Source organism: Hibiscus syriacus, unplaced genomic scaffold, assembly GCF_006381635.1.
Source record: "Hibiscus syriacus cultivar Baekdansim isolate YM2019G1 unplaced genomic scaffold, ASM638163v2 tig00117000_pilon, whole genome shotgun sequence".
NCBI lineage: Eukaryota > Viridiplantae > Streptophyta > Magnoliopsida > Malvales > Malvaceae > Hibiscus > Hibiscus syriacus.
The window spans coordinates 2,088,232-2,111,176 of record NW_024063516.1 but is presented as its reverse complement, the minus strand read 5'-3'; the positions used below and the strand labels follow the sequence as shown (position 1 = coordinate 2,111,176).

Below are 22,945 nucleotides of genomic sequence, written 5' to 3'. Positions count from 1 at the left end.
ATGGACGTTGAAGATGATAAAAATCAGCAAGTTAGTCAAGACGCTCTGGATATGGAAGCCGAACCAGTTGGCCAGGAACAATCTATAAGGAGTAACGAAAATATAGCCATAGAGGCACACACAAACAATAATCTGTCATTATGAAACTAGTCGCTTGGAACTGTCGAGGTGTAGGTGATAATGTTTTCATCAGAAATTGTAGAGAATTGATTCAGGAGGAAAACCCAACCATTATTTGTCTTCTAGAAACCAAAGCTAAGGCTGGTACTGGTTATTCGCTCCAGAAGAAATTGAGATTTAATGCTCACTTTGAGGTCCCTGTTGAAGGCCTTCGAGGAGGTTTAATTATTCTTTGGAGAAATAATATATATGAGGTTAAAATTCAACATTATACAGATCAGGTTATTCATTATGATATTCAAGAGAATGGTAAAAGATGGTTGATCTCCACAGCCTATGTTCAACCACATTCGACTAAGAAAGAGAAATTTTGGGAGGATATACATTTACGCTAGAAATGTAGACCAACCTTGGATGATTGTGGGAGATTTTAACGATTTTGCCACGTTGAATGAGTGTGTAGGCAGTAACTCGGATTGTATAGATCGGATTCTTAAATTTTGAGAGAATTGGAATATATGTAATCTGATGGATGCGGGATATGTTGGCAGCATATTTACCTGGACAAGACAACATCAAGGGAAAGTTATTCTACAGGAAAGACTCGACAGATTGCTCTATAACATTGACATGGTGGACTTCTTCCCAAACCTCAGAGTTGTTACCCTCACCAGAATCTATTCCGACCATAACCCGATACTAGTAAACACTGATTTGGAGATTCCTATGGATAAAGATAAACATCCTTTTAGATTTGAAGCCGCATGGCTTACTCATGAAGAATTCAAGATGGTATTTAATTCAGCTTGGGACAGAAAGAAACATTCACTTGTTGATGAGATAGAAGAAGTAAAACATGCGATCATAAGTTGGAAAGACTCTAATTTCGGGAACATATTTAAACGTAAGAAAACATTGACCAATCGATTACAAGGCATCCAAAGATCCCCTCATTACTTCCATTCAAATTTCCTGCAAGACTTGGAAAAGGTACTGGACTATGAGTATCAACAAGTCTTGACGCGGGAAGAAATCTTTTGGTTCCAAAAATCTAGAATGGATTGGATTTTAAAAGGGAAAAGAACATGAAGTTTTTTCATCTTACTACTATGTTAAGGCGTAGATATAATAAAATTATTGGCCTTTATATTAGAAACAATTGGATAACGGATAAACAAACTCTGTGCCTCCATGTGTGTGAGTACTACAAAGAATTGTTCGTTGAAAAAGATTATGTACAGCTTCCTATGAATTATGACAGGTTCATACCCATATTGAATGAAGAAGATAAATTAAATCTTAATAAACAAGTCACAATGGAAGAGGTAAAAGAAGCACTATTCACTATGAAAGGAATGAAAGCGCCAGGACCAGATGACATCCGGCCTATCTTTTATAATCAAAATTGGGATACTGTCAAGAATACTCTTTGTGATTTTGCTAATATGGCGTTGGAATTGGGGAAGATGGATACTAAGATCTTAAGAACTTTCTTGGTTCTTATACCAAAGCATGCCACAGCTGACAACATCACTCAATTTTTCCCAATTAGTTTATGAATACGGCTTATAAAATATTTTCCAAGATTATTGTTCATCGATTGTGTTCTCTCTTACAAAGGTTGATTGGTGGTCTTTACCAGAATAGCTTTCTTAAAGGAAGAAGCACCTCAGATAATATTCTGGTTGTGCAGGAGGCGGTCGACTCCATGATGAATCAAAAAGGATGTAAGGGTGGCTAAAATTGATCTTAGCTATGATAATGTAAATTGGGAATTCCTTAAGAAGACTCTTCAAGACTTCAATTTTCCTAGAAAATTGATAAAAATCATTATGTTCTGCATTAAGTCGAGTGCTATCGAGCCACTTTGGAACGGGGAAATAACCGAGTGTGTGATTCCCAAACAAGGCTTACGTCAAGGTGATCCGTTATCGCCATACTTATTTATCATGGTTATGGAAAGACTTTCCCACATGATCTTAGAGAAAGAAGAAAGAGACATATGGAAACCTTTCAAAAGCTCAAGAGGGGGAATCAAACTTAGTCACTTATTTTTCGCTGATGACTTACTTTTGTTTACAGAAGCCAACCCGGAACAAATGCAACACATGAGGAACTGCCTATATGAGTTTAGCCAAGCAACTGGAGTAAATGTTAACCTTTTAAAATCAAAAATTTTTGTCTCCCCTAATATAAATCCAAATGTGGCTCAACAATTAAGCGATTTATGTGGTATCCCCCTTACGGATAACTTAGGAACCTATTTGGGAGTTCCAATAATCCATAAAAGGATTAATTCAGAAACATATGCTCCCTTAATTGACAAAGTCACGAGGAAATTAGCAGGTTGGAAAGGACGGGTTTTATCTATGGCAGGAAGAAGAAAACTCATTCAAACTGTTTCAACCGCTATCCCAATACACATGATGCAAACAACCATGCTCCCAAACTCTATTTGTCAGAAACTGGATAGACTTAATAGCAACTTCTAGTGGGGAGGAGACTCAGTCTACGCTCATAATCACCTGGTCAGCTGGAATAAAGTTTGCAACTCAAAAAAATTGGGAGGATTAGGAATACGCAAAGCTAGATCCATGAACTTGACTCTAATGGCGAAGAATAGTTAGAAACTCCTCATCAAGCAAGATAATATTTGGTGTAAGATGTTTACAGGAAAATATCTAAAGCAAAATGAATTCCTAGAGGCTGAAACAAGAGGGAACAACTCATCAACTTGGAGGGGCTTGTTGAGGACTAGAAATTTGATTAAAAAAGGATGTAAATGGGAAATTAAATCGGGAGCTCAAACTAGATTATGGAAAGACTGGTGGGTAGGTAAAGAACCTTTAAAAAAATCTATATCCTTTAATGGATAATCCGAGCAGAAATGAAAAGGTAGCAAGTTTCATTGATGAAAACAGATCGTGGAACATCTGTGAAATGCAACATTTGATCTCTGAAGAAACAAGGGAGGAAATTAAAAGAGTTTCGATTCCTATTTTGGAAGACATCCAGGAACATGACAAAATTTCATGAGGTTTCGCCAAGGATGGGAAATTTACAGTAAACTCAACATACCAAGCTATTACTAACATGGAGATTGAGGTTCAACAGGGGGAAAATCTTAAGTGGATTTGAAGTACTAAGACTAGCGAGAAAATTCGATTTTTCGTTTGGTTATCTTACTTGGATAAACTGAATACAAATGAAGTTAGAGTCAAGAAGAACATGACTCAAGACATAAACTGCAAAATTTGTAGAAACGAAGTTGAGTCGATAAATCACATTCTTCGATCATGTCCCACAGTAAGAATCGTTTGGGAAGATCTGAAAGTGTGGGATCATGATAGATAATTCGGCTTAATGGATTTCAAAAGTTGGTTAAAAATGAATAGTCTTTCAAAGAAACCCGAAATAGAGGATTTAGAATGGGGTCTCTTATTTTTGGTTACTATTTGGGGTCTTGGAAGAGCAGAAACGATAGAATATTCAATGACACGAGAAAGATCCGTTTGAAGTAGTTAAGCAAGCTAAACAGTTTGCTAGAGATATAGAGAAAGCCTGGACAACCCCCCAAAGAAAGATGATAAATGATTCGTATTGGGTTAATTGGAGAAAACCGCCTGAGGGATGATGGATTTTAAATACTGATGGTGTTTACTGTTGAGTTAATCGATTGACGGAATTGGCCAAGAGGGGGTGAATTGGCAATTAAAAATTTGGTGGAAGCTTTTGCAGAAAATTGAAAGTAATTGCACATCGATTTAGAGTGGTTCGACTTTCTCAATCAAAGTCTACGTCCACTACCTTAGCTATCCACACTAAGGATTTCCAACAAATTCACTAATTTGTTCTTTCTTTTGAGGCCAAAGAGATAACCTTACAACACCCTCAAGAATATACCTCAATTCTTGAGAACACTATTTCCCAAAGAGAAGATTACAAATTTGCAAACTTTCAAGGAAAACCTCTCAAGGTAAGATGTTTGCACAATTCTAGAACAAGAAAAGAACACTCACAAATAATTAGAAATGAGCACAAATGGTGTTCTTTGAAAGCAAAATGAATATTGAAAGGAAAATTGGCTTGATTTGCACAAACTTGGTGTTTGATGCTTTCTCTCTTGTTTCTCTATAATTTCTTGTTGATCAAGGGCTTCAGAACTTGTTTAAATACACCTTGAATCACTTCTAAACGTTGGGGATGATTAGTGAAGATCATATAGCCGTTTTAGTGTGAAAACAATTAATAAAACAGCTTGGAGCGTGGGGGGAATCGGTACCCCCTATGGGGAATCGATTCCCTAAGTGTAAAATTCAAATATTTCGACCGTTATACAAGGGGGGAATCGGTACCCCCTATGGGGGGGAATCGGTTCCCTCCGAGCATATTGGAATTCTCAGAGCCAAACCATTCAGGGGGGAATCGGTACCCCCTTGGGGGGAATCGGTTCCCTCTGAGCAATCTGGAATTTTTGGCTTTGAAATGGTTCGAAATACTTTGTGAAATTATTTTGAAATTGTTTTAAGATTAAAACTTAATTTTACACTTTGAGTAAGGATTAAAAATGATCTTTGAAAGATTTGGAGTACTGTTTTGATATTCGAATAATTCTATCAAATATACTTAGAAAATCTTTTGGAAAATCTTAAAATTCATTTAACTTAATTTGTTATATCGAAATATCAAAATGTTTTCAACAATCTCCCCCTTTTTGATATAACAAAACATTTTAGTAATTTTAAGATTTTGAAATCAAGTTTTGAAATTACTCCCCCTTACTTTAACACTTCTCCCATTTACCATTTAAAAACACTTTAACACTTCTCCCCCTTTTTGTTAAATCAAAAAGACATTTTAAAGAATTTAAACAAGGTTTTGAAATCATTTAGCTAATTGATTATATATAATATAAGCTGCTAAGATCATAAGCAAGAGAAATGTTAGCCATTAGTTTCATAATCAATATTCATAATTAATGTGAAATGGCAAAATTGGTCATATATCTAATCATGAAGTAAATGATGCAATAATGAATAAATTTAATCACACCAAATAGATAATTTCTAACCATTCATGAATCCAAACAAATTCAAAGTCAATCAATCCACAAATTCAAACATTCCAAAATATTTAAAATGTTAAAACAACAAGTTTGGAGTTCAAAGCAAAACATTGAATCACATATCCGGATCAGGAGGAGGAAAACGAGCTCGCATAGCGGCCATTTCGTTAGTGAGGTCATTAATACGTGCGTTGGTTGCTTCATTATTTGCAAGCATTTCCCGAAGAATTTCTAATTGTTGAGCTCCCATTGTGGATAAATGGGACTCTATAGAAGTAAAGCGTGAATCCATAGTAGCGTATCGAAAATCGAATGTCTCCATAAAGGATTGGAAATATGGAGGCATTTGATGCGTTTGTTGTGCTTGCTCTTCGGGTTGCTCCTCGGGCTGCTCAGGTTCATCTTCGGCTTCATCGATGTCTCGCATTAATTGTTCAAGCTCGAGATCTTCGTCAGCTTTGGGTGGAGCATGTGAAGAACTAGCTCCCGGAGTATTTGTAGAAGATCAAACCTATTCACCGGTTTCCTTATCCTTAATCCATCCTGCTCTCGTTAAGGAAAGAAGGTTAATTTGTTTCTTAAGGGGGAAAACGACATCTAGACCGACTCTAAGCCCAGCTTTGGAAAACAGATTACTCAAAATGCAACCGTAAAAAAAAGATGAACATAATTTTTTGTTAGGAACAAGATTTACGGTTTCAATAATTTCAGCAAAAATAATCTAAGGTAGGTTGATTTTAATATTGTTTTCGAAACAATGTAACCACCAAAGATCTAAGGCTCTAAGAGTAGAATAACGACCTCCGGATGGTCGAAACCACCAAGAAATCATTAGATGAAGAAAACGTTCATGAAGGTCTAGGACACTTGCACTATCCTTTCTTTTATAACGAGATCCTAAAACCTATTTTTCATTTGAAATCCCATCATTATCTAATCCGAATGTATTGGCTATGTAATCAGAGTCAATATATAAGAATTGTCTTAGAAGGTAGGAACGAATTCCTATGGTTTCAGTTTCAGTTTGGTTTTTAACACAAACGGCATTATAATAGAAAATACGAACAAGTTGATGGTAAACGATGGGTTCAAGGTCAAAGAGTTTATCAAATTTCCACTCTTGTAAAAGAGGAAGATATTTAAAATTGATAGCTAACATAGCTTGACGAGAAGGAATACGTTCTTCCCGGATTTTGTAAGAGTCGAAATATTGATAATACTAAAAACGATGATTTCTAGGACCAGGATGATTGAAACACAAATTTTGAATAGTCAAATTAGGATCAATAGGATTAGGATTAGAAATTGGAATAGGAGGAGGATTTGGAGGTGGATTTGGTTGACGGTGTGAACGACTAGATGATGACCTAGCACGTTTAGGATTGGACATGGTTTAGAAAATTGGAATAGAATTGATAACCTGCAATTTAGAAAACACATGTATGCAATTCAATCAATCCCAAAACTCAATTGAGTCCTCAATATTTCAAGGTTATCTAAATCAATCCTAATGGGCAAAGTTTTTGAAAAACTTTTGAAAAATATGGTTTTGAGAAACAATATATGTATAGTTTTCATAATAACAACATAATTTAATCAAAACACAATAATTTGAAAATTAAATTTTTTTTATTTCGAAAATTTAGAAAATTTTGAAAAAATCTTGTGTTTTTGATGAAATTAGTTGTAATATCTAGTTTCTAATCACTAAATAATCAATGCCCAATCAAAAATTCAACCTAGAACTAATTAAAACTAGTTCTATGTTCATAAATTGATAAAAAGAAGTTTTGGAAAAATACCTTGAATGATTTCGGATTTGAGTGAGATTAGATGAAGTTTGCACGTTTTTGATGATTCTAACAAGTTTAGAGGATGATATTTGAAGTGAATTCCGATTAAAAACGTTGATTTGAGGCAAAAATGGAGATTTGAGTGCTTAGAAGGAGAGAAACGGCGGAAGGAAGAAGGGTTTTGAACAAAATAAGGGTTCTGCCCGTGTTTAACCAGAACCCCAGGGGGTATCGATTCCCCTGTGGGGGGGAATCGGTTCCCCTTCAAAGGGGGAATCGGTTCCCTGAAGGGGGATCGATTCCCTCTGCACCAAAATACTAAAATCTGATTTTAAACACCCAAAATGCTAAATTAATTTCCTCTAGTGGTATTGACAACTCATATATTGAAAATTAATCATGTTCAAACAATTCAATTAATCTTTAAACGATATTTGAACATAAAATTAATTTTTCATCACGAATCATAAACTCCCCCTAACTAATAGCAATGAATGCAATAAAAATTGTTATTATAAGCATTTTTCATTTATTATTAAAAGTGCTAAAATTATTTTAAACACTCAGTGAAGATAGATTGGTCAAACCTAATTCTCTCCTAAGTGTCCAAAATCGTTCCTTGTCTAAAGGTTTTGTAAAGATATTCGCTAATTGGTGCAAAGTATCAACAAATTCTAGAACTACATCTTCCTTAGTGACATGGTCTCTAATGAAGTGATGTCTTATTTCAATGTTCTTAGTTCTAGAGTGTTGGATGGGATTTTTAGTGAGACAAATATCACTAGTATTGTCACACTTGATAGGAATGGTACCTACTTCAATTCCATAATCAAAAAGTTGTTGTTTCATCCATAAAACTTATGCACAACAACTACCAGCTGAAATGTATTCGGCTTCAGTGGTAGATAATGCAACACAATTTTTTTTCTTTGAAAACCAAGAAATTAGCATATTTCCAAGGAATTGGCAAGTACCGGAGGTGCTTTTCCTATCTAATTTGCATCCTCTATAATCCGCATCAGAAAAAGCATGCAAGCTAAAGCTAGAGTCTCTAGGATACCAAAGTCCTAAACTAGGAGTGTCCTTAAGGTATCTAAAGATTCTCTTAACAGCTAGTAAATGTGATTCCTTAGGGCATGATTGAAATCTAGCACATAAGCAAACACTAAACATAATATCTGGTCTACTTGTAGTTAGATAAAGTAGAGATCCAATCATTGACCTATATAATTTAACATCTACACATTTACCTTCTTCATCTAAGTCAAGCTTTGTTAAGGAGCTCATTGGAGTGTCATGAGGTTTCCCATTTTCCAGTCCAAACTTCTTGAGCATATCTTTGACGTACTTAGCTTGATTGATGAAGATGCCATCTTTTCTTTGCTTGATTTGGAGTTCCAAGAAAATGAGAGCTCCCCCATCATTCTCATCTCAAACTCACTTTGCATTAGCTTAGAAAATTCTTGGCAAAGAACATCATTAGTAGAACCAAATATTATATCATCAACATAAATTTGAACTACTAATAAATCTTTACCTTTATGCTTCAAAAACAATGTAGTGTCAACCTTCCCTTTTAAAAAACCTTTTTCAATTAAAAAATTTGACAATCTTTCATACCAAGCTCTAGGAGCTTGCTTTAAACCATAAAGAGCTTTTGTCAATTTTAAAACATGATCCGAAAAATTTGAATCTTCAAAACATGGAGGTTGTTCCATATACACTTCTTCTTTTATAAAACCATTTAAAAATGCACTTTTAACATCCATTTGATATAATTTAAATTCATTGAAACATGCAAATGCTAGTAACATTCTAATTACTTCCATCCTAGCTACGGGAGCGTATGTTTCATCATAGTCTATGCCCTCTTCTTGTGTATACCCTTGAGCAACAAGTCTAGCCTTGTTTCTCACTATATTACCACTCTCATCAAGCTTATTCCTAAATACTCATCTAGTACCTACAGTAGATTTATTACTAGGCCTTTCAACTAATGTCCATACTTTACTTCTCTCAAATTGATTTAACTCTTCTTGCATAGCCATAATCCAATGTTCATCATTTAATGCTTCTTTAATATTCTTAGGCTCTATGCATGAGATAAATGCAACATAATTACAAATATTTCTAAGAGAAGATCGAGTTGTTACCCCTTTTGATTGATCACCTATAATTTCACCATCCTTGACATAGTTGTACTCTCTTGGATAAGATACTTCCCTTTCTTCAATGGTTGGATTCTCAAGAGGATCATGAGTTTCCTCATTTTTCGTTTCTTCTTTTGATGATGGTTCTCCAACGTCATGTCTAACGTCATTTGTATTTATAACACCTACATCATCATTCACACAAGAATCCTTCCTCGGAAGGGGATTATCATCGAAAACAACATGTATAGACTCTTCTACAACTAAAGTTCTTTATTAAATACACGATAGGCTTTAGAATTTAAGGAATAACCCAGAAAAATTCCTTCATCACTTTTAGCATCAAATTTGTCAAGGTTTTCTTTACCGTTGTTTAAAACAAAACATTTACATCCAAAAGGATGAAAATAACTAATGTTAGGCTTTTTATTTTTGAAAATTTCATATGGAGTTTTCTTTAAAATTGACCTAATCATTACTCGATTTACAACATAACAAGCGATATTTGTGGCTTTCGCCCAAAAATATTTTGGCAAATTATTTTCACAAAGCATGGTTCTAGCCATTTCTTCTAAAGTTCGATTTTTCCTCTCAACAACTCCATTTTGTTGAGGGGTTCTAGGTGCTGAAAAATTATGGCTAATACCGTTAGAGTTACAAATTCAGTAAATCCAAGATTTTCAAATTCAGTTCCATGATCACTCCTAACACTAGTTATAGAGTAACCTTTTTCATTTTGGATTACTTTTGAAAATGTGATGAATTGTTCTAATGCTTCATCTTTAGTATTTAAAAATAGAACCCAAGTATATCTAGAATAGTCATCTACCAAGACAAATGCATATTGTTTTCCACCCACGCTAGTAGTTCTAGTTGGCCCAATAAGATCTAAATGGATCAATTGTAAAACTCTACTAGTTGATACATCATTAATGGATTTAAAAGAAACTCGCTTTTGTTTTCCTTTAGCACAAGCATCACAGATTTTATCATTATCAAATTTAAGCTTAGGCAACCCTCTTACTAGGTCTCCTTGAATTAACCGTCGCAAAACACTCATACTAGCATGTCCTAGTCTCCTATGCCATAACCAACTATCATGTTCATCCTTAGCAACTAGGCATAAATTAGTCATATCAAAAGAATCTAAATGCACCATGTATATGTTTCCTATTCTATGACCAACAAGCATAATCCGATTAGATGCAATGTCAATGACTTTACAACCATTAATTTCAAATAAGACATTGAATCCTTTATCGCATAGTTGACTAATACTCAATAAATTATGCTTTAATCCATTCACATATAAAACATTTTTAATTTGTAAGGAAGAGGTATTACCTATTGTACCAATACCTTCAATGTGACCTTTTGAATTGTCTCCAAAAGTCACTTCTCCTCCATTTTTGGCGTTAAGCTCAATGAACCGACTTTTGTCTCCGGTCATGTGTCTTGAGCATCCACTATCAAGGTACCATGAATTTGAATTTGTTTCCCGTGCCTTGTAGCAATGCTCCTTTCCCTACAAACATAGATTAATTTTTGATTTTTGGTACCCAAATTCTTTTGGGTCCATATTCATTAGTTTCCAAAATCCTAGTCCCCTTAGGTATCCATTTGTGTAGGATATTTTTATCTTTAGTAGTAATGAGTTCTTTAGGAACCCACATACTTCTAACGATTTTTCCATTAGAGGTTCTTTGGGGACCTCTATGATTGTAGTTTCTAAAACTTTTTCTAACAAAGTTGGATTTTGAATTTCCACCTTTTTTAAAATGTTTTGTTCCAACTTTATCAAAAGAAGTTTTAAGATAATCAATTTTATTTTGATGATCATCATTGATCTTTGAAAGTAAATTTTGCAAATCTAAATTTTTCTTTTCAAACTCTTCTAGTTTGATTTGCAAATCTTTGATTTTACTTTCAAGATCGTTGTTGGTTTTGGATATGAGTTTGTTTTCATTTTTCAATTTTGAAACATCATTTTTCTATTTTAAAAATAATTTCTCATAATCCAAAGCTAACCCATTATATTCCTCTAATAACTCATCATAGGATAAATCATCAAAATCGGATGAGTATGATGAGTTAGAGGTTACCTTAGAATCTTCTCCAAATGCCATCAAGCACAAGTTACCTACTTCTTGTTCCTCTTCATCTGAACTTTCTTCATCGCTCCATGTAGCCACATGAGCCTTGTGCTTATTCTTTGATTGACCCTTTTTCTTCAATTGTGGGCAATCATATTTGACATGCCCTGGCTTTTTGCATTCGTAGCAAATGATTGGGTCCTTCTCTTTCGGTTCATTTTTTAGGCCTTCATTTCGTTTGAATTTTCTTCCTCGATAAGGTCTCATCATTTTTCTGAACCGTTTGGCAAACAATGCCATTTCCTCGTCATCGTCATCATTATTCGAACCACTCTCATCTTTTGTGGATTTAAGAGTAACTCCAATGTTTTTCTTATTCTCCTTCTCCTTTGGTGTCTCGTCAATCTTGTCGAGGTCCACCTCATCTTCGAGCATCATTTCATGAGTGAGGAGTGACCCAATTAGCTCTTCAAGAGTTAAGGACGTTAAGTCCTTAGACTCGATGATTGCCGTCTTCTTTGATTGCCACGATTTTGGGAGGGAGTAGACTAACTTCCTCACAAGATTTTCCTTTGAAAAGATCTCTCCATATGATTTGAGACCATTGACAATCGTTGAAAATCTATCCGTCATAGCTTTGATATCTTCATTTGGTTTCATCCTGAAATTTTCATAGCTATGCGTTAGAATACTAATTTTAGATTTCTTTACCTCATTGGTACCTTCATGAGTGACTTGAAGTTTGTCCCATATTTCTTTAGCGGTTGTACACGATGAAACTCTTCCGTATTTATCTAGTCCAAGAGCACAAAAAATGATATGGATGGCTTTGGAGTTGAGCTGGAACATTCTTGTCTCTCTTTCACTCCACAACCTTGGATGAGTAGGAGGTTTGATGTATCCTTCTTCTACAGCATTCCATGCTCCCATGTCACTTGCTTGAATGAAGTACATCATTCTATTCTTCCAATAGGCATAGTTAGCTCCAATGAAGAAAAGAGGCTTGTTGACGGGCATCGAGTCGAGATCGGAGTCGAAGTTTGAAGCGGAGGCCATTGATGACTTTGATTATCAATATAACTCTTCCCGAATCGACTCAAGAGGCGATTAAACCTTCAAATGAGTTAGGCTCTGATGCCAATTGTTGAGTTAATCGATTGACGGAATTGGCCAAGAGGGGGTGAATTGGCAATTAAAAATTTGGTGGAAGCTTTTGTAGAAAATTGAAAGTAATTGCATAGCGATTTAGAGTGGTTCGAGTTTCTCAATCAAAGTCTACGTCCACTACCTTAGCTATCCACACTAAGGATTTTCCAACAAATTCACTAATTTGTTCTTTCTTTTGAGGCCAAAGAGATAACCTTACAACACCCTCAAGAATATACCCCAATTCTTGAGAACACTCTTTCCCAAAGAGAAGATTACAAATTTGCAAACTTATAAGGAAAACCTCTCAAGGTAAGATGTTTGCACAATTCTAGAACAAGAAAAGAACACTCACAAATAATTAGAAATGAGCACAAATTGTGTTCTTTGAAAGCAAAATGAATATTGAAAGGAAAATTGGCTTGATTTGCACAAACTTGGTGTTTGATGCTTTCTCTCTTGTTTCTCTATAATTTCTTGTTGATCAAGGGTTTCAGAACTTGTTTAAATACACCTTGAATCACTTCTGAACGTTGGGGATGATTAGTGAAGATCATATAGCCGTTTTAGTGTGAAAACAATTAATAAAACAGCTTGGAGCGTGGGGGGAATCGGTACCCCCTATGGGGAATCGGTTCCCTAAGTGTAAAATTCAAATATTTCGACCGTTATACAAGGGGGGAATCGGTACCCCCTATGGGGGGAATCGGTTCCCTCCGAGCATACTGGAATTCTCGGAGCTAAACCATTCAGGGGGGAATCGGTTCCCTCTGAGCAATCTAGAATTTTTGGCTTTGAAATGGTTCGAAATACTTTGTAAAATTATTTTGAAATTGTTTTAAGATTAAAACTTAATTTTACACTTTGAGTAAGGATTAAAAATGATCTTTGAAAGATTTGGAGTAATGTTTTGATATTCGAATAATTCTATCGAATATACTTAGAAAATCATTTGGAAAATCTTAAAATTCATATAACTTAATTTGTTATATCGAAATATCAAAATGTTTTCAACATCGTTTGGGAAGATCTGAAAGTGTGGGATCAGGATAGACAATTCGGCTTGATGGATTTCAAAAGTTGGTTAAAAATGAATAGTCTTTCAAAGAAACCCGAAATAGAGGATTTAGAATGGGGTCTCTTATTTTTGGTTGCTATTTGGGGTCTTGGAAGAGCAGAAACGATAGAATATTCAATGACACGAGAATAGATCCGTTTGAAGTAGTTAAGCAAGCTAAACAGTTTGCTATAGATATAGAGAAAGCCTGGACAACCCCCCAAAGAAAGATGATAAACGATTCGTATTGGGTTAATTGGAGAAAACCGCCTGAGGGATGATGGATTTTAAATACTGATGGTGTTTACAAAATGAGTTCAGGTTTGGCAGCTGTAGGAGCCTTGATTCGAGACAACAATGTGGACTAGAAAGTTGGATTCACGCTGCGACTAGGAAGAGTGAACAGCTTGATCGCTGAAATTTGGGGGGCTCGGCAGGGTCTGATTTTAGCAAAAAGTCTTGGCTTAAGGAATGTGATTTTAGAGATAGATGCTAAGTGGGTTGTGGATCTCTTCAAAGGCGAGAAGATGAATGTCTCAGTGGATATGGGTCTGATAAACGAATGCATAAACATCCTTAAAGAATGATGGGTAGTAGAAGTACAACATATTTGGCGCGAAGGAAATAAATGTGCTGATGAATTGGCAAACCTGGCTTTACGACAAGACAATGAATTGTCTATATTGCAGACGCCTCCAACTGATTTGTTGGCACCGTTAGAAGCATATAAGAACGGAGAGGGTGAATTAAGATATTAGCTTTCTGATTTTTTTATGTGTTTAAAAAAAATTCATATATCCACAAATCAATTTAATGTATGTACTTATCTTAAACGAGCTTTTTTTCTTTTTAATTTTAATAAACAAAAAAAATATTAAGTCTTTAAATTGACTACACAGTTCTGAATAGGTCCAAGCCTTGGAATTTTTGAAATTAAACTCTATACCTTTTCTTTCCTATAATAACCCTAATGTTGAGAACATTACCCTAAGTTTGAAATTCTCATTGGAAACTTCTTCGTTTGATGTTAGTTTTGACATAAATCAAGAAACCCATATTGAAATTGCTGAACTAGAAATCTGGATTTAAATAGGGATTGATTTATAAAATTGAAATTGTGGAGTTATGATTTTAAAAGATAATCTATGTTCATGATCAAGAGTTGAAACTTGAGATATATGGAGTAATATGCAGACTTAATGTTAATGAGGGGATTCCTTTTAGTAGGGAGTAGAGTACATCAAGTTGCTCCTCGTGGTGACACCACTCGCAAGTTGAAATTATTGCCTCTGGGTACTACTACTAGTACTAGGGGATCAGCGCAAAATAAATATTTGAACCCACGTGCAAAAAACTTTACTCGGCTTTTTAAACCTGCTTTCGAGATCAAACCACCTATAGGATGGCAGCAACTCCAATTCTCAACTAGGGCTTGGATATTCTTCTTCATGAATCATTTCAGGGTTCAATACTTTTATAAGTATCTCCAGGCTAATTGCCACGCTTTTTGCTTTTGGCCCTATAAGCATTTATGGAAGTTCAATTCGTTTTTCTCGTGCTTTTTTTAAAACTTACTTGGTGACAGCATATCATCCATATTATCGAAAGTTACGCTCCAGTAGCACTGAACTTTAAAACCAACAGAGATAAAAAGAAAGTAGTGGGGGAGGTATAGTATAAGTAGTAAGTAATAAAACGGAAAAGAAGAAAGCACCATCAAGGAAAGCAAACTATATGTATATTCTATTCTAATGGGATTATTATACAAGGAAAATTACAAAGCTTCCGGGTCAAGAACGCCCCCTTTCCCCCATGGATTTATGCCTGTTCTCCAAGCTCAACAGAATGGTTCTTTTCTTAGCATATTATTATTCCAAATAAACGAGTTTAACTCACATGCAAAATTTTTTTTTTAAACTTAGTATGAACTTGTTGGATTCGATTTTTACATAATTACATTGGTACATGAAATGAAATAAAATAAAATAAAATCCCAATAAAATCCCAAAAACAGACATGATTGCACATTTTACACTCTTCCTTTTTCTCTTGAAATTAGTTTGTGGGACAGAAGCGAGACCATCGCATAAGAAAAGCATGACAGGCAGTTCCAAGCATGCGACCCTACAAACCTGCCAATTTTCTTGCATTTTGCCCGCTTTCTGTGGTCCCTACCACCCATTCCACCCTGCCACATGTCATCCGATCACCGTTGTCCACTTGGCTCCATAGGAACCTTAACAACCTTCCACAGTCTTCCCACTTATAACATCAAGTCATCAACGTATATTTTTAACTTCTCCATTCGTATTCATCTGCCTTTAAGCTTTTATTGTAACTCCATTTGTTTCACGAAAACTAGTTACAAAAGTTTGAAACGAAGCAAATAAATGGAGAATACAGATTCATCGTCGGTTTCGCCGCACCCGCAGCTCCCATCAGGTTCCGATTCCACCCGACCGACGAAGAGCTAGTGGTTCACTACCTGAAAAAGAAGGCTGCCTCTGCTCCTCTGCCCCTCTGCCTGTTACAATCATAGCCGGAGTTGATCTTTACAAGTTTGATCCATGGGAGCTGCCAAGTATACATACGTACGTACGTACGTACACAAAATTTTATATTTGATCGTGCATGTTTTCATTGATCAACTAAACCATGTAATTAATTTGTAGATAAGGCAACTTTTGGAGAGCAAGAGTGGTATTTTTTCAGTCCTAGAGACAGGAAATATCCTAATGGAGCAAGGCCTAATAGAGCTGCAACTTCTGGTTACTGGAAAGCCACCGGGACCGATAAGCCCATTGTAACTTCCAATGGAAACCAAAAGGTTGGTGTTTAAAAAGCTCTGGTGTTCTACAGAGGTAAGCCTCCCAAAGGGATCAAAACCAATTGGATCATGCATGAATATCGCCTCATCGACAATATTTCTACTTCAAAGCCTCAAATTACTGATCTACCCAACAGGAAATCTTCTTTACGGGTATGTTTTACAGTCCCCGAAAAACTAATATTCATATCATTTTACTAAAATCATTGTGTTTTCAGCTCGATGATTGTGTTTTATGCCGTATTTACAAGAAGAATAATGCCCAACGATCGATTGAAAGGGACACCATGGAGGGAACGGGGATGCGTACTGCGACACTGCCAACTCCTAACAATCAAAACCCAATCGCACTAACATCAAAAGCTACCGGTTACGGGTCGTTGCTACAACATGAAGATAATTTCTTTGATGGGATATTATCAGACCAGGGGATGCGAGGCAGTTCCAATATTTCACAGCTACCAGTATCGTCAAGATCAAAGCCAAATTTTCCCATGGCATTTAGCGTTAAACCAACACTTCCTCCACAGTACTGGAATGAACCGGATTCAACAGGTTCAGAATCCGGAAAAGATTCCAGGAAGATGATGTAAATGGTAATAGCAGAGATGATACCAATTCCTTCGTTTCTTCGCTCAACCAGCTACCTCAAAACACTCCGTTTTACCAGCTACCTCAAAACACTCCGTTTTACCAGCTAGCTCAAAACACTCCGTTTTACCCGGCCACCACGTTGGATCCCTTGGCGATGGGGTTTCCTATACTCCCTACTTCCTATAATCATTACAAGTAGATATACCTTTAATTAATTAAATACTTCTGCCTACTTATTTAAATGTGTGAAACGAGGTGTAACAAAATGTATTATTATTTTGGAACTATATAGCCATTATATATTAGATAGTAGGATGTAAAAGTTAAGCCGACCTGTAAAACTAACCGACTCGAGTCAAAATTGTTTTTGACCTGAGCTGTGGCTATCCGAAACCGACTCGAGTCAAAACTGGTGTTGACATGAACCCGAGTTGGACTTCGAAATTGTGGATCTGAACCCGACTTGCACCCGATCTGAGAACAATCTAAACCCGAATTGAACCGAAAATATGATAATCGAACCCGACCTGCATTCGAATGATATGAATATGAACCTGAGACTAACCTGGTGAATAACCGGTATTACCCAAACTATTTTCAACCTAACCTGTTATAAATCTGACATGTAATTGACTCAACCTCTAAATGATTCGACTTGTTATTTACCTGATATGATATTTACATGATTTGATATTTACCTGAATTATATATTACCATTGATGAAATTATAAGATTTTAATGAAGTTGTGAGATTTTGTGTTTATAATAAATCATGCTAATTAATATGATTAATTTTTAAATGTTATAATAAAATATTAATTTTGATTATTAAATTAATAAATGTACTTATTATATTAATTATAATTCTTACATTATGATTCTTATGTTATAAATTTTCAATATAATCATTAATTTTATTTTAAGTAATTTATTTATTTAACATGATTAATTAAATTAATTATAATGATTACAAGTTAAAATAATTTATTGGCATTTGAACTTGATTAATAAAATTAATTTAAATGTAAATTATATAGTTTAGTTTATGTTTTATGTAATAATTAATTAATAATGTAAAGGTAATTTATCTAAAAATTATAACATATATATAACATAATATAAAAGATGAATTTAATTGATATTGAAAATCTGAATAACATTTGATTGAAAGTTCAATACAATAGAATTACAATAAAATGAACAAAAACAAAGTTAAAATTTAAGCTCCCAGATCTTATAATAAAAGTTTTATAAAGCTAAAAGTCTTACTTTGCTACCAGAAATTTCTTCATGGAGTTTTTTATCAAAATATCTAAATGTGCCAACATTGTTAAATTACGGGCAACTTTTCCGCTTTAAAAGTCGAAATGTCACCAACATAATTTAACATGAGTAACTATTTAGAAAATAATTTACAAGTTACAACAATTTATTTAAGTCAGACCAACAATAATTTACAACGCAGCAACAACATGCAACATTTCTGCATTAAACAAGCATGCAGTCAGTGGTAAAGCCAAAGGGAATACGATGGCCAACAGTGCCAAGATTTTCCGACTTTACCAAACCCTTACAGAATCAAGCATTCAACAAACATTTAATAACAGAAACAATATCAAGCAGAATCAGTAAAAAACAACAAGAAGCATTTAGAATGATATTTGTTGTAACTTGTAAGGCACCCTTCAAAAAGCAGATGCATTAATGAACTTATCGAAAAATTAATTTAATAAACATAATAAATATAAAATTTAATTTAATAAACATAAATAAACAAAAGTTACCTCTAAAGGGAAGAAAGACATAATCATTCACAAACCAATTCCAATGTTTTTGACTTAATGTTAAACACCCTACAAAATCAAATTAAAAGCATTAATAAGCAATTCAAAATATTTATGAAAATAAAATAAATAATTTAATTACCTTTACATAGAATACTTATTAACCATAGTAAGATATTCTTCATCCTTTTCCTCCGGCTCAAAACCATACAGTCAATTACGGGTTGTTACAAAAATCTTAACATTTTTAGGTAAGAGTTTAGCTCTCAATTTGTTCAAAATTTGACCCCCCATACTAAAGGATGATTCAGATGTAACTAAAGTAATTGGAATAGATAATATCTCTCGCGATGCGAGAAAGTACCTAATCAGAAATACTTAAATTTTCCAATACTCCAATATCAAAGTCAGATTCTCCAGTACGAGGGAAAGGGTCAAACTGAAGTAAGAGTCACATCAGATCGTCCACTCCTTGAAGCAGCTAAATTGGCATCAAAATTCTGAAAATTCAAAGAAAATAGAATAATTAGTAATTGGAAACATAATAAATATATAAAATTGAATATGAAATTATAAAAACTAACCTGAAATAGATCTGATTTTTAAATGTTCGAGGCCGATTAGAACTTGAGCCACTTCTGTCTAAAGATGTGTTACTTTGGATAGAAGAAAAACAAACAACAAGGTATATTTTTTTAATAAAATACATATAACTCAAGAAACCCATTAAAATGAGGGTTACCCTTCATTGAACCTCGACCTCAACATAAAGAACATTGTACAACTCCTTCAAAAATTGTAATTATATCGAAGATCAAGTAAAACATCAAAAGATAGAATCATTGAGTGATCATACCAATATCTCTCATATAGTTCAAGCATGGTCATGCCATTGCAGAATACCTTCACAATGATCATTATGAGCATCACACAACAATTTTTTAATTGAACAACGTTAGCCAAATACAAGTTAGAAGTGGGATACTTAGAACCAGATAACATAGTAGTAATTTCATAAAAACTTAAGAAAATCACAAATTATTTGAACATTTTCCCACTCATGATCAGTAGTGATATCTAACTCATTTTCCCTATTAACAACAAGTCAATGGCTAATCTAGCCTCAAGTGCCCTGTGAATCATCAAGTAAGTAGAATTCAATCGAGTAGGAACATCCAATAATAACTTACCACAGAAAGAAGAATCGCAATTTTTAACAGCTAATTCAAAGGCACAAAGTTGAGAGTCAGAAGAATCAGTAAACTTAACAATTTCGTGCAATTTAATAACAAAATAATTGAATACCTTCAAACTTTTTTGAACTATCAAGTTCAAAATGTGGGCAACACACCTTATATGGAAGTACTTACCATTGTAGGGAATAGGAGAAATGACATTCAAATCATCTTTAAGTCTCTTAACCATTCTATTATTTGCAGAAACATTATCAAGTGTAATGGTAAAAGTTTTTTTTTCAAGAACCCACTTAGATATCATCTTTTTCACAAACTTAAAGATTGACTCACCATCATGGGAGGAGGAAAAACGACGATAATTTAGTATTTTAGACTGAAGTTTCCAGTTATTATCAACATAATGAGCAGTAAGAGCAAAATAAGAACATAAAGTGCAAGCATACCATCCATCACATGTAAAACAAATATGACTTGAAACAAAATGCATTGAATCAAGTAGCAATTTTTTATGTTTTTCATACTCCAACATGCAATACTTAGTAAGTACACCTAGATATATCCTTAATACAAGAATTAAGGTAATGATGCAAATTCCTAAGTTTTTCATGCTCAACAATATTAAAAGCGTAACCATGACACATAATAGCCTCAGCAAACAATTCACAGTATTTGTTTTGATCAAAAGAACTTACCATACCAAGATTTTCAGCAAGAAATTCCTTATAAGTTTGACATTTCTCAGTATGCCTTCTAGGGTTAGATGTACCAATATAATAATCATCTTTATACCTTTTCACTTTGCAATACTTACACTCAGCATAAACAGAACCATCAACAGATTTGATGGAGTAGTGCTCCCAAATAGGAGAACTTTTTCTCCCAAACTCGGATGAACATATGGCCTTCCTCTTATGGTGCGTTGGTTCATAGAATATAGCATTACCTCCAGGGATAGGATTACCAGAATTTAACATTACCTGACACAATACTAAGAATGTTGCATTGTTGTGTTTGGTTTGTTTAGCAGGAATGAAAGATTATAGTGTTTGGTTAAAGGAATAAAAGATTATTGGAATGTATATTTTTACCAAATTGTCCTTGTTATATATTTGTTTTTTTAAACAAGTTGAATTCTAAATATTCAAATGAAACTATTTGAATAAAATATCATAGAAAGTATATAATTTTATTATTTTAAATTTATATATTTTCTTTATAAAATTTAAATTCATAAAAATTATATAATTTTTTACAAATTTAAAAGATAAATGGATTTAATGAAAGGGTTTAATTTTATTTTAACATTTTAACTTCATATAAAATTCTAATCGTGGACTTTTTTGTAAATCTAAAATAATTTAGGGATAAATTTTCAATTTACCCTTCATAGAATTTTTTTATTCAACAGTTTAGGAAGGATATTTTGAAAAAATAATTGTTTTAAGGGCATTTAGTCCAAAGCCATGGGAAAAGATTAATACATGCATAAGGAATGGGGGAATGACATTCCCGGTAATAAGCCCCCAAAATATCACTGTGGGAATGACTTATTACTCCCTAGTGATATCCTTGCAATCCAAACAAGGGTGTTCCATTCTGGAAAACAAATTCCCCCAATAATGTAATATTCCACCATCCAAACGGCCCTGTAGAGGATTTATTGACATCAACTGCTTCGGACCGTTGATCATTTACATCTCCTTAAAAAAAACTTAGGGTTGTATACCACTCACATATAAAAATAAATAAAATAAAAATATTTAAGGAATCGAACAGAGAGGTAATGATGCAATTTACCTCTTTCAAAATGTTCTTTATTCTGATCTGTTGGGGTTTCTCCTACAAAACAAAAAAAATTATTAATTTGAATATTAAAATTAAAAATATAAAAATAAAAAAGGAATGAAAAATACCTAGAAGTTTAACTTGTCAGACGAACTATCCATGAAATCGTAAATAAAGGTTTTAAATGGAGAGGGGTAATAGTCTCGGTTAGAGAAGATGACCATAGACAGAAGTAGATGAACAATCTCGGTTAGATTTAGGATTACAGAAGTTGAACAAAGACAGAAGAATGATGATGAATTATCGATTAGGTTAGAGAAGATGAATAGAAACAAAAGATGAATAGGCTTTGGTTAGAATTTAGGGTTAGAGAATATGAACAAAACAAAAGATAAATAGGCTTAGTTAGGGTTTAAGGTTAAAGAAGATGAACAGATAAAAAGAATAAAAAAATGTTTGGTTAGGGTTTAAGGTTAGAGAAAAAGTTAGAAGATGAATATACTGAGTTTGATCTAAAAATAGTTTGGGTTTTGCTTTTGGGTGTTTGTAAGGATCAAACAAGGGTTTGGGGATGAATATGGATGAATAAGTGTTGAGGGTTTGGGGTTTGATTGAAAAAATAGGTTGGGTTGGGTTTTGGTTTTAGGTGTTTGTAAGGGTTAAAGAAAGGTTTGGGGATGAACACTAATAAATAATGGTTGAATTTGGGGTGTTTGATCGAAAAAATAGGATAGAGTTTGGTTTTAGTGTTTGTAAAGATCAAAGAATAAGGTTGGGGATAACATAGAAAAACAAGGGTTTAATTTTGGGTGTTTTGATCGAAAAAATAGGATAGGTTTGAGTTTTGGTGTTTGTGTGAAGATCAAATGATGATTTTTAAGATGAACAGGGGATGAATTTGGGTGTATGATTGGAAAAATCAAAAGATTTATGGGTTTAGGGTGTTTATGGATGAGTTTTTAAAGAGAAGTCAGAGAATTTTGAGAGAATCAGAGTGTTAGAGAGAGAGAGAGAGAGCAAAATCACAAAATAAGAAGAAAAAAATGACCGAAATTAGAAAAATTTTGGTTTATATATTAGTCCAAATTTGGGCCACTTGGCCCGCGTGTTTTTGAAGTTCAATAGGCATTGTAGCATCGTCCCCATATTTTAAATTTATTCAATTTAGTCCAAATTTAATGATGAAATTTAATATTAATAAACTATAATTCATATAGTTTATATTAATAAACTATATAGTTTATACATAGTATATATAATATAGTTCATAGTTTATACTAATGGACTATATATAGTTTATATTAAGAAATTAATACATTGTTTATATTAATAAAC

The 22,945-nt window shown here is 33.9% G+C and overlaps 1 pseudogene; it reads left to right on the top strand.

The window, feature by feature from the left end:
• Positions 1–15,762: 15,762 nt before the first annotated feature.
• LOC120194760 lies at positions 15,763–17,031 on the top strand (annotated as a pseudogene).
• The last annotated feature ends 5,914 nt before the right edge of the window (positions 17,032–22,945 follow it).